Here is an 8981-nt window from a genome sequence, read left to right as displayed (position 1 = left end):
GTTCATGTGTATTTTGTGATTTAGCCAGGGCATAGCATTATTTTTTTTATTTTCTAACTTAATTTGAGTTGATTCAAATTTGTTTCATTCTTTGTTGAAGAGATACCTAGGTAGACTCTGGATCACTATGTTAGGAAATAGTGCGGCCATTGAGCGCTATTGCAAATGGATAACATTCTTGAAAAAGTGCTACAATATAGTTCAAGAAAAGTGCACACTACAGAGGTTTTTACTGAAGTAGATAGATAACAAGAGAATGCAGATTTGATAATAGATGAAAAAGTAAAAAAAAAATCTGAAATGTAACGCTCTATCTGTCTCAGGAAAATTTTTTTTTTTTTTAGATACCTTTTAATGTTGTCTCCTGATGAGGTCTGAAAAATGACAATTTAGCTTCTACAACGATTGCTTAAAATACATTGGTATTGACGTACTCAGCTTCCTAAACTAGCTCCCTTAACTATTTTAAAACTACATGCAGTTATAAATTTAATGGTTCATATAGTTAAGTTTTTACATTTTCGTTTTTTTTTCATGGTATCCTTTAATAAAAAGTATAGCCTGGGCAGGCTCAAGAGCAAATATAGTCTGCTGGGAGCTCGCTGTTGATTAGTGACTGCCTGAACACGTATGCATCTTGTCATTGGCTCACCTGATGTGTTCAGATACGTCCCAGTAGTGTATTGCTGCTCTGGATGTTTATGGGTGCATTTCATTTTTTAATAAGAAGAATTAGTGAAAAATTATTAAAGCATTTTTGTTTATAGAATAATCTTTCCAAAGAGGATCATTAGGAAAAACTACAATACTGATAGAATACAAGCAGAAATAGATGAAATGGAGAAGTTATCTTTATTTGTAAATTTAATAGATGTGAGCGCCTAATACTAAATACAAGCTATAGACTTAACAGTAGATACAAATACTATGTAACCCTGGGGTCCTCTGTGTGGATCCTGACCAGCATTAGGCCATAAGTTCTCATTTCAATAGTCGGTATTCTAGTATTTCAACAATATCTTTTGCTTTATGGTGTAGTAGGTTATAGTGATGCAAGAGCGGTTAACTCCACCATCCCGGCCGTAGACGGCGATAAAAAGTGAACTAGTTTTCTTCCATTTTCATTACGTTAATAGTTAGATATATCAATTTGGTCAAGCCCTCACTATTAGAATAACTTGTTTAAGGAAACATCCTAAGCTATAAACATTAGCCCATCGGGCTTCACTATAAATATTAAGAAGAGGTAGGGTCAACAATAGATAACATGAGAACATAACAGAGATAGCGCCTCTGGCATAACCAATATGCTTGGAAAGTTCAGGGAGCTATGTGTAAGAGCTATGTGTAAAGTTCCTTATGCTGCTTTCAGCCAACGCCAGTGCGATTGCAGTCGCTGTATCCCAGGTATACCCACAACAAGGGTATCTGTGCCTCTATGAGACTATGTCTCAGGTATACCTTTAACAAGGGTATCTGTGGTTCCATAAAAGTACATGTTGTTAAGCTCCACAGGCTGTGCTAACTCGGAGGATGATATGTGGCACGTGAAAGTCCAAGTGAAACTCCAGTAGCATGGCGACTTGAGTATGAAGAAGAGGTCACCACATCTGTAATATATGTTATAGCCTTAGCGGGCCATTGTGTGGGGATCAACTCGTAATGCTTGTAATCTCTGGCTGCCTGCTTGTGTTCTTGAGCCGTAGTATCCTCTGTATCACTGAGTTCTGCTGTGTAGGGCAGAGTTTTGTTCTTCAGCAAGCTGTCGCTATGCATCCATCTAAACGGAGCTCAATCACCTTGATTATCCTGGGGTATTTTGTCCGGAGCTATTTCTGGATCAACAGGACTGGATGGGTTCAAAGCAGTACTTAAAGATTCTGTAAATTGGAGCTGGTAATTCTCAAGTAGTATCTTGACTTCCTCCAGTAGGTATGCCATGTTTATCAAGTTTCTGGTAGAAGGTAGGTGTATTCAGCAATAATTGCTGCTTAACGACAAGGCCAAATAGTGCCTCGCCGAGGGGTCTAGTGAATGCCTCAACCTCACAAATGGCTCTGGGTGCTTGTAGTATTGTAGCTATCTTGAATATATTTGTCCCATCTAGTGGAGATTCTTTAGTGGGTTATAGATCTGTTTGTAAGGTACATAGATAGATTGTTCGATAGATATATTAAGAAAAATAAGTGAGACGCTGGAGCAGTGTGGAATAGTGCGACCAAGCCCGGAAGTTCCCCCAGCAAGATCAAAGTTAATACCTGTGGAATTAAAACAAGAAAAAATTATTAAATCAAAATATTGAATATTTTTTCTTATTAATGAATTATGCATGATGATGTTACTGCTTATTGTCCTATACTTCTCAAAACACAATCTCTTGTAATTCAACATGTACTAGACATAAGCAAACATCTTTTCAACATCAAGTAGCTCTTTATCTATCTATTTGGTTCTTATAAAGCGCGGCTATTCACACGTAAGGGTCTCAAGGTGCTGAGAGTTGCAGTTCATTCGAAGAGCACGGTCTTTCCTCACACTATCCAATTGATCTTGCAGGTTACCTCTTTTTAATTCAATTGACATTTATTACAATTAAAACAATTATAAAAAATGGTAAAATGTTCGTCACTTAGTACAGTATTTGTAATTTGATTGATTTTTTATTGCTTTCATAATACACACGTTTGCACTTTGATGATTGAAGATATGTCCATTATGATTACCAATACAATTTGTGCGTAAACAACTTTCATCCAGGGTGCGATATAACTGACCTTTATACTGGAGTAGAGTGCTAGCGATTTCCATTCGTGCATCCCTCACCGCTTCTGCAGAGGTCCTCACCGCACTGATTGTCCTCGTCCTCAGGAACTCCTTTGCAAACTGTAAAATAAAAATTTACTTTTTTAACTGTATTTGAAATTTATTTTTAATGGCTGAAACAATGTTCAACCCCCCAAAAAAAAAAAAATTAAAAAAAAAAAAGGATTACCATCAATATTAAAACTCCGCAGCTACTGGAATCCTGCTGGTTGCTGTGCTCCATTATCCATGTATTATATTGAGATGCTTTTTCTTCCAGTAAGTTCATACTCAAGAAGAGCCTAGTTATGGTTATATATATATATATATATATATATATATATAAAAAAAATATATGAAACTGGTGCACATTTGTTTGTTTCCATTCCATTTTTTCAATTATGCACGCTTACCTACAGTTCTCATGCAACATTGAATGATATGATTTTTCGAATTCCCAACGGGTCCATTAATACGATCACCTGCTCCGACATCATGATAATCTAAAGTATATTTTTCAAAATAAAATCAATTTAGTGAGTACTATTTGGAGCAAAATTAAAGTACATTTTCATAGATTATATTTAAATTTCTTTATAATTAACTAGTATAAAGAAATTATAATAGTGCGTGCATGATCAATACATGATTTTTTTTTTTTTTATAAAATACCACTATAATCCAGTGAGCCCTGATGTTAATCGGACATATCCAGATATCTTCAGCTGGAAACATCATCTGCAGAGTAGTTAGAAAACATGGTTAGTCTATATACACACACCTATACATACATATACAGTATATATATATATATATATATATATATATATATATATATACGCACACACATAAAAACACAAATACATACATACAAACACACATATCAATATTGGTTTGGGACAAACCTTTCCAAGCCTATGGGTTTGTCCAGTAAACAATGGCGTCGAGATAACCGAAGAAAATTGGTAAACGGGTTCCTGTAGAAAAAGATTAAAAGTTCTAATGTAAAATGTACAAACAACAAACATAACACAAGCATACACAGAAGTCACACTTGCCTGATGCTTTAAAATCAAATGGAACAGATATGCATCAATCACCTGCATTATAAAAAAAAAAAATTATTAATACATTTATAACCAAAAAAAAATAATGGTATAGTTTACAAGTGAGACAAAAATGTTTTTACGCTAGTCTAGTGTAATGTTTTTTTTGGCATTTTTATTTGTAAAATTTAGCTTTACATTTCAATCTTTAATGCAATCTCAGAGCTGTGGTTATATTTTCAAAAATATTTAACATAATTACAGCTACACTGATTTATATAAATTGAATAACATGTTTTTAAAATCGATATATTTAACAAATTGTAATGGAACAAAGATATGAGATTGCACCTTTTAGGAAAAAAAAAGATGGGAAATGGTGTTACCATAAAGACACATACATATACATCGATAAAGAAGGCAATATATGTATGTATGTCTATATATTTGTACATGTGTATGTATGTCTGTCTATAGATGTGTACATGTATATTAATGTTTTTTAAATGTGTATAATTAAAAAAGGAATATACAGTATATGTACACACACACACACACACACATATATATATATATATATATATATATATGGCCAACTGGTTAGATAACCCTTAGAGCTTTGTTTTTAAGACATTTTCAACAGTGTTATCTGTTACCTCATCAACCAACCAATCTGTTCGACGAAGCGTCTGAAATGATGAAACATACAGCTTGTATGGACCCACAACTGCTGCCACAGAGCCGTCATCTTCTTTAGTCCACAGCATTTTAACTGTAAAATTATAATAAAAGATTAATACTAGTACATTTCAATATTATTGTATGGTTAGTAGTCAAAGATAATACAGGTTGAGTAAAGCTTATCTTAAAATTAAAAATTATATAAAATAAATGGTAATCAATTTGAAGCAATCTGTAAAAAAAATGTTCTATATTTTAAGATTCAGAAATCAAAATGAGTTTTGTTCAAAGACATTTGTGATGAGGGGATAACTCAACCTGTACTTTCTTTGTTATAATAGCAACCTTGTAAGGATAATGAAATAAGAAATGTATAGAACATGATGACAAACACTGTCAAATTGTATAAATAAAGGGCCTGAATGGCCAACAAAGAAAAAAGGCCAGACCAACAGGGCACGGCCGAACAAATGACCAATGTGGTCCAACTAGTAAATGAAGAACACAATAACTACTACCTCTGTCTTCTGCTTTTTCCGTCTGTAAAGATGCTGAAGGCTTAAAAACCAAGATTTATGTTAATCATTTACATTTATCATAACTTAAAAATGAATATACTACATAACAAAAATAGGCTGAGATAACAGAACAAAGCAATCTATATACAATGCAAATGTATGCAAGCCATCCAGGTTGTGTTTTTTGTATCTCCATAGTGTTTACCTTATTTAATGTGGCAAAATTGATCACTGAGGTCCTTTGTTGTATAGGGGATAAGCTGGTCTTCATCTCCTCTAACGATTTAATTGACTGGACAGGACCTTCCTTCCTGGGGGCTGAAATATCCTTCCTCCTTATAAATGGCTTGATATGGTTCATGCTTATCTTTGTCTTCAGCGTTAGCCCATCTAAATTAGATAACTGGACTGTCTTGCCACACATCGCCTTTATGATATAAGGCCCGGAGAAGTCCTTTTCGATTTGTCCGCCTTTCCGACCACGCTTCCTCATGTTATATTTAAGGACCTCGTCGCTAACACTATAAGTTAAAGCCTTATACTTCTTTTGAACTTTTTTTTCAAACGACTTCTTCTGCTTTTCCTGTGCGTTAGTGATATTTTCACTTGTTGTCTGTCCAACCATCTCAATCAATTTCTTCTTTTCTTCCATGAATAAGTTTAGATTTTTCTCCTCCGGTAGAATGATTTCAGAAAGGTGAAAGACATATATTAATAATTATTAACAAAGAGTGATATAATTCTTGAAAAGATAAATACTATAAAAATGTTGGAACTATTGTCATACTCTTTTTATTGTTATAAAAGAGAAAATTTATTGTTACATGATAAAAAAAAAAATTATCCTTCGACACGATGAGTCCACAGATCATCTTCATTAATTATGGGATATTCACTTCCTGGTCAGCAGGAGAGGCAAAGAGCACCACAGCAGAGCTGTTAAATAGCTCCTCCCTTCCCTCCCACTCCAGTCATTCGACCAAAGTTAGGAAGAGAAAGGAAAAGCCAAGGTGCAGAGGTGAATGAAGTTTACAATAAAAAACATCCTGTCTAAAAATGACAGGGCGGGCCGTGTACTCATTGTGTCTAAGAAGAAATACATTTATCAGGTAAGCATAAATTTTCTTTTCTTCTTAAAGACACGATGAGTCCACGGACCAGTTCCCATAGCTCAAAAACCACCAGAGCTCTACTGTAGAGACTGATATGGACTACGCAGGCTACACCGCAGAACAAAGTAGCACTCTCTGGCACTACTCATAAAATTAAAAAATCTTGATTGAAGAATCTAAACTAACACCTCACTTTACCTGCTCCTATCACTAACGTAGGCAAAGAGAATGACTGGAGTGGGAGGGAAGGGAGGAGCTATTTAACTGCTCTGCTGTGGTGCTCTTTGCCTCTCCTGCTGACCAGTAAGTGAATATCCCATAAGTAATGAAGATTATCCGGGGACTCATCGTGTCTTCAAGAAGAAACACAATCGCAATATTTCATGTCAGAATTCACAATATTGATTTTACAAACATATCTCACAGCCCTAGTGCATACTAGCTTAAAATAAAGTTATAGCAGATCAACATTTCTCAACATTTCAACTACTATAAGCCAGAAATAACAATTTTATTACAAAAGGATTCTGTTTGACACAAGTAATAAAGTATGTAAAAGTTCAGGCCTTGAACTAGTAAAAGTTGACTGTATTTAGTACCCTTTCTGGTTACAAAATCCAATGACAGACCGCTTGTTCATTGTGATTTTGTAACCAGTAACGTGCGCGTGCCACATAATTCCTCGTATTGTCATCAGCTGTTGTAAGGAGTTTGGGCATCTAGAGCATGCGCATTGAGCGCCACAAACCTCCACCAGCTGATTATACGTCAACGGAAGTGACGAAGTATACACATTCCTACAGGTAGACGCATAACTTTAGAACACTGGTGTTCTAAAGTAAAGCGACTACCGCGTAGGAATGTGTATACCTCGTCATTTCCGGTCACTTCCGGTGAGGTATAATCAGCTGGTGGAGGTTTGTGGCGCTCACTGCGCATGCGCTATAGGCCCAAACTACTTCCAACAGCTGATGAGAATAATGTGGCACGCGCACGTTACTGGTTACAAAATCACAATGAACAAGCGGCCTGTCATTGGATTTTGTAACCAGAAAGGGTCGCAGAATATGTACACCAGTCAACTGTTACTAGTAAATACACACACCATGTACTAGTGACAATTTCCACATATTCACTGTTCATATATTTTATATATATATATATATATATACTATATATATATATATATATACATATATATATATATATATATATATATATATATGGAAACAGCTCAGTCACACAACACATAATTACTCATTATTACTTTGCATTGCATAAATGCTTTAAAGATTCATTGCCCAGAGCTGCAAAGAAGATCCTGTATAATATAATAAAACTTTTAAAATATATTGAAAACGTTATGTGGAGCAGTTCTTTAAATACATACATAGATAAACTACTCCACATAACGTTTTCAATATACTTTAAAAGTTTTATTATATTATACAGGATCTTCTTTGCAGCTCTGGGCAATGAATCTATAAAGCATTTATGCAATGCAAAGTAATAATGAGTAATTATGTGTTGTGTGAGTGAGCTGTTTCCATATATATCATATATATATATATATATATATATATATATATATATATATATATATATATATATATACAGGGAGTGCAGAATTATTAAGCAAATGAGTATTTTGACCACATCATCCTCTTTATGCATGTTGTCTTACTCCAAGCTGTATAGGCTCGAAAGCCTACTACCAATTAAGCATATTAGGTGATGTGCATCTCTGTAATGAGAAGGGGTGTGGTCTAATGACATCAACACCCTATATCAGGTGTGCATAATTATTAGGCAACTTCCTTTCCTTTGGCAAAATGGGTCAAAAGAAGGACTTGACAGGCTCAGAAAAGTCAAAAATAGTGAGATATCTTGCAGAGGGATGCAGCACTCTTAAAATTGCAAAGCTTCTGAAGCGTGATCATCGAACAATCAAGCGTTTCATTCAAAATAGTCAACAGGGTCGCAAGAAGCATGTGGAAAAACCAAGGCGCAAAATAACTGCCCATGAACTGAGAAAAGTCAAGCGTGCAGCTGCCAAGATGCCACTTGCCACCAGTTTGGCCATATTTCAGAGCTGCAACATCACTGGAGTGCCCAAAAGCACAAGGTGTGCAATACTCAGAGACATGGCCAAGGTAAGAAAGGCTGAAAGACGACCACCACTGAACAAGACACACAAGCTGAAACGTCAAGACTGGGCCAAGAAATATCTCAAGACTGATTTTTCTAAGGTTTTATGGACTGATGAAATGAGAGTGAGTCTTGATGGGCCAGATGGATGGGCCCGTGGCTGGATTGGTAAAGGGCAGAGAGCTCCAGTCCGACTCAGACGCCAGCAAGGTGGAGGTGGAGTACTGGTTTGGGCTGGTATCATCAAAGATGAGCTTGTGGGGCCTTTTCGGGTTGAGGATGGAGTCAAGATCAACTCCCAGTCCTACTGCCAGTTTCTGGAAGACACCTTCTTCAAGCAGTGGTACAGGAAGAAGTCTGCATCCTTTAAGAAAAACATGATTTTCATGCAGGACAATGCTCCATCACACGCGTCCAAGTACTCCACAGCGTGGCTGGCAAGAAAGGGTATAAAAGAGGAAAATCTAATGACATGGCCTCCTTGTTCACCTGATCTGAACCCCATTGAGAACCTGTGGTCCATCATCAAATGTGAGATTTACAAGGAGGGAAAACAGTACACCTCTCTGAACAGTGTCTGGGAGGCTGTGGTTGCTGCTGCACGCAATGTTGATGGTGAACAGATCAAAACACTGACAGAATCCATGGATGGCAGGCTTTTGAGTGTCCTTGCA

General features: G+C 36.0%; 1 long non-coding RNA gene across 1 annotated transcript; it reads right to left on the bottom strand.

The window, feature by feature from the left end:
- Nucleotides 1-846: 846 nt before the first annotated feature.
- On the bottom strand, nt 847-2884 carry LOC128641736 (uncharacterized). Its single transcript, XR_008399583.1, has 2 exons — nt 2775-2884; nt 847-2258 (listed from the first exon to the last, which is right to left on the bottom strand). It is a non-coding gene; the product is annotated as an uncharacterized LOC128641736 (long non-coding RNA).
- Nucleotides 2885-8981: the final 6097 nt, after the last annotated feature.

The sequence above is a fragment of the Bombina bombina genome, chromosome 1, assembly GCF_027579735.1.
Source record: "Bombina bombina isolate aBomBom1 chromosome 1, aBomBom1.pri, whole genome shotgun sequence".
Classification (NCBI taxonomy): domain Eukaryota; kingdom Metazoa; phylum Chordata; class Amphibia; order Anura; family Bombinatoridae; genus Bombina; species Bombina bombina.
This window is presented reverse-complemented; position numbering and strand designations above follow the sequence as displayed.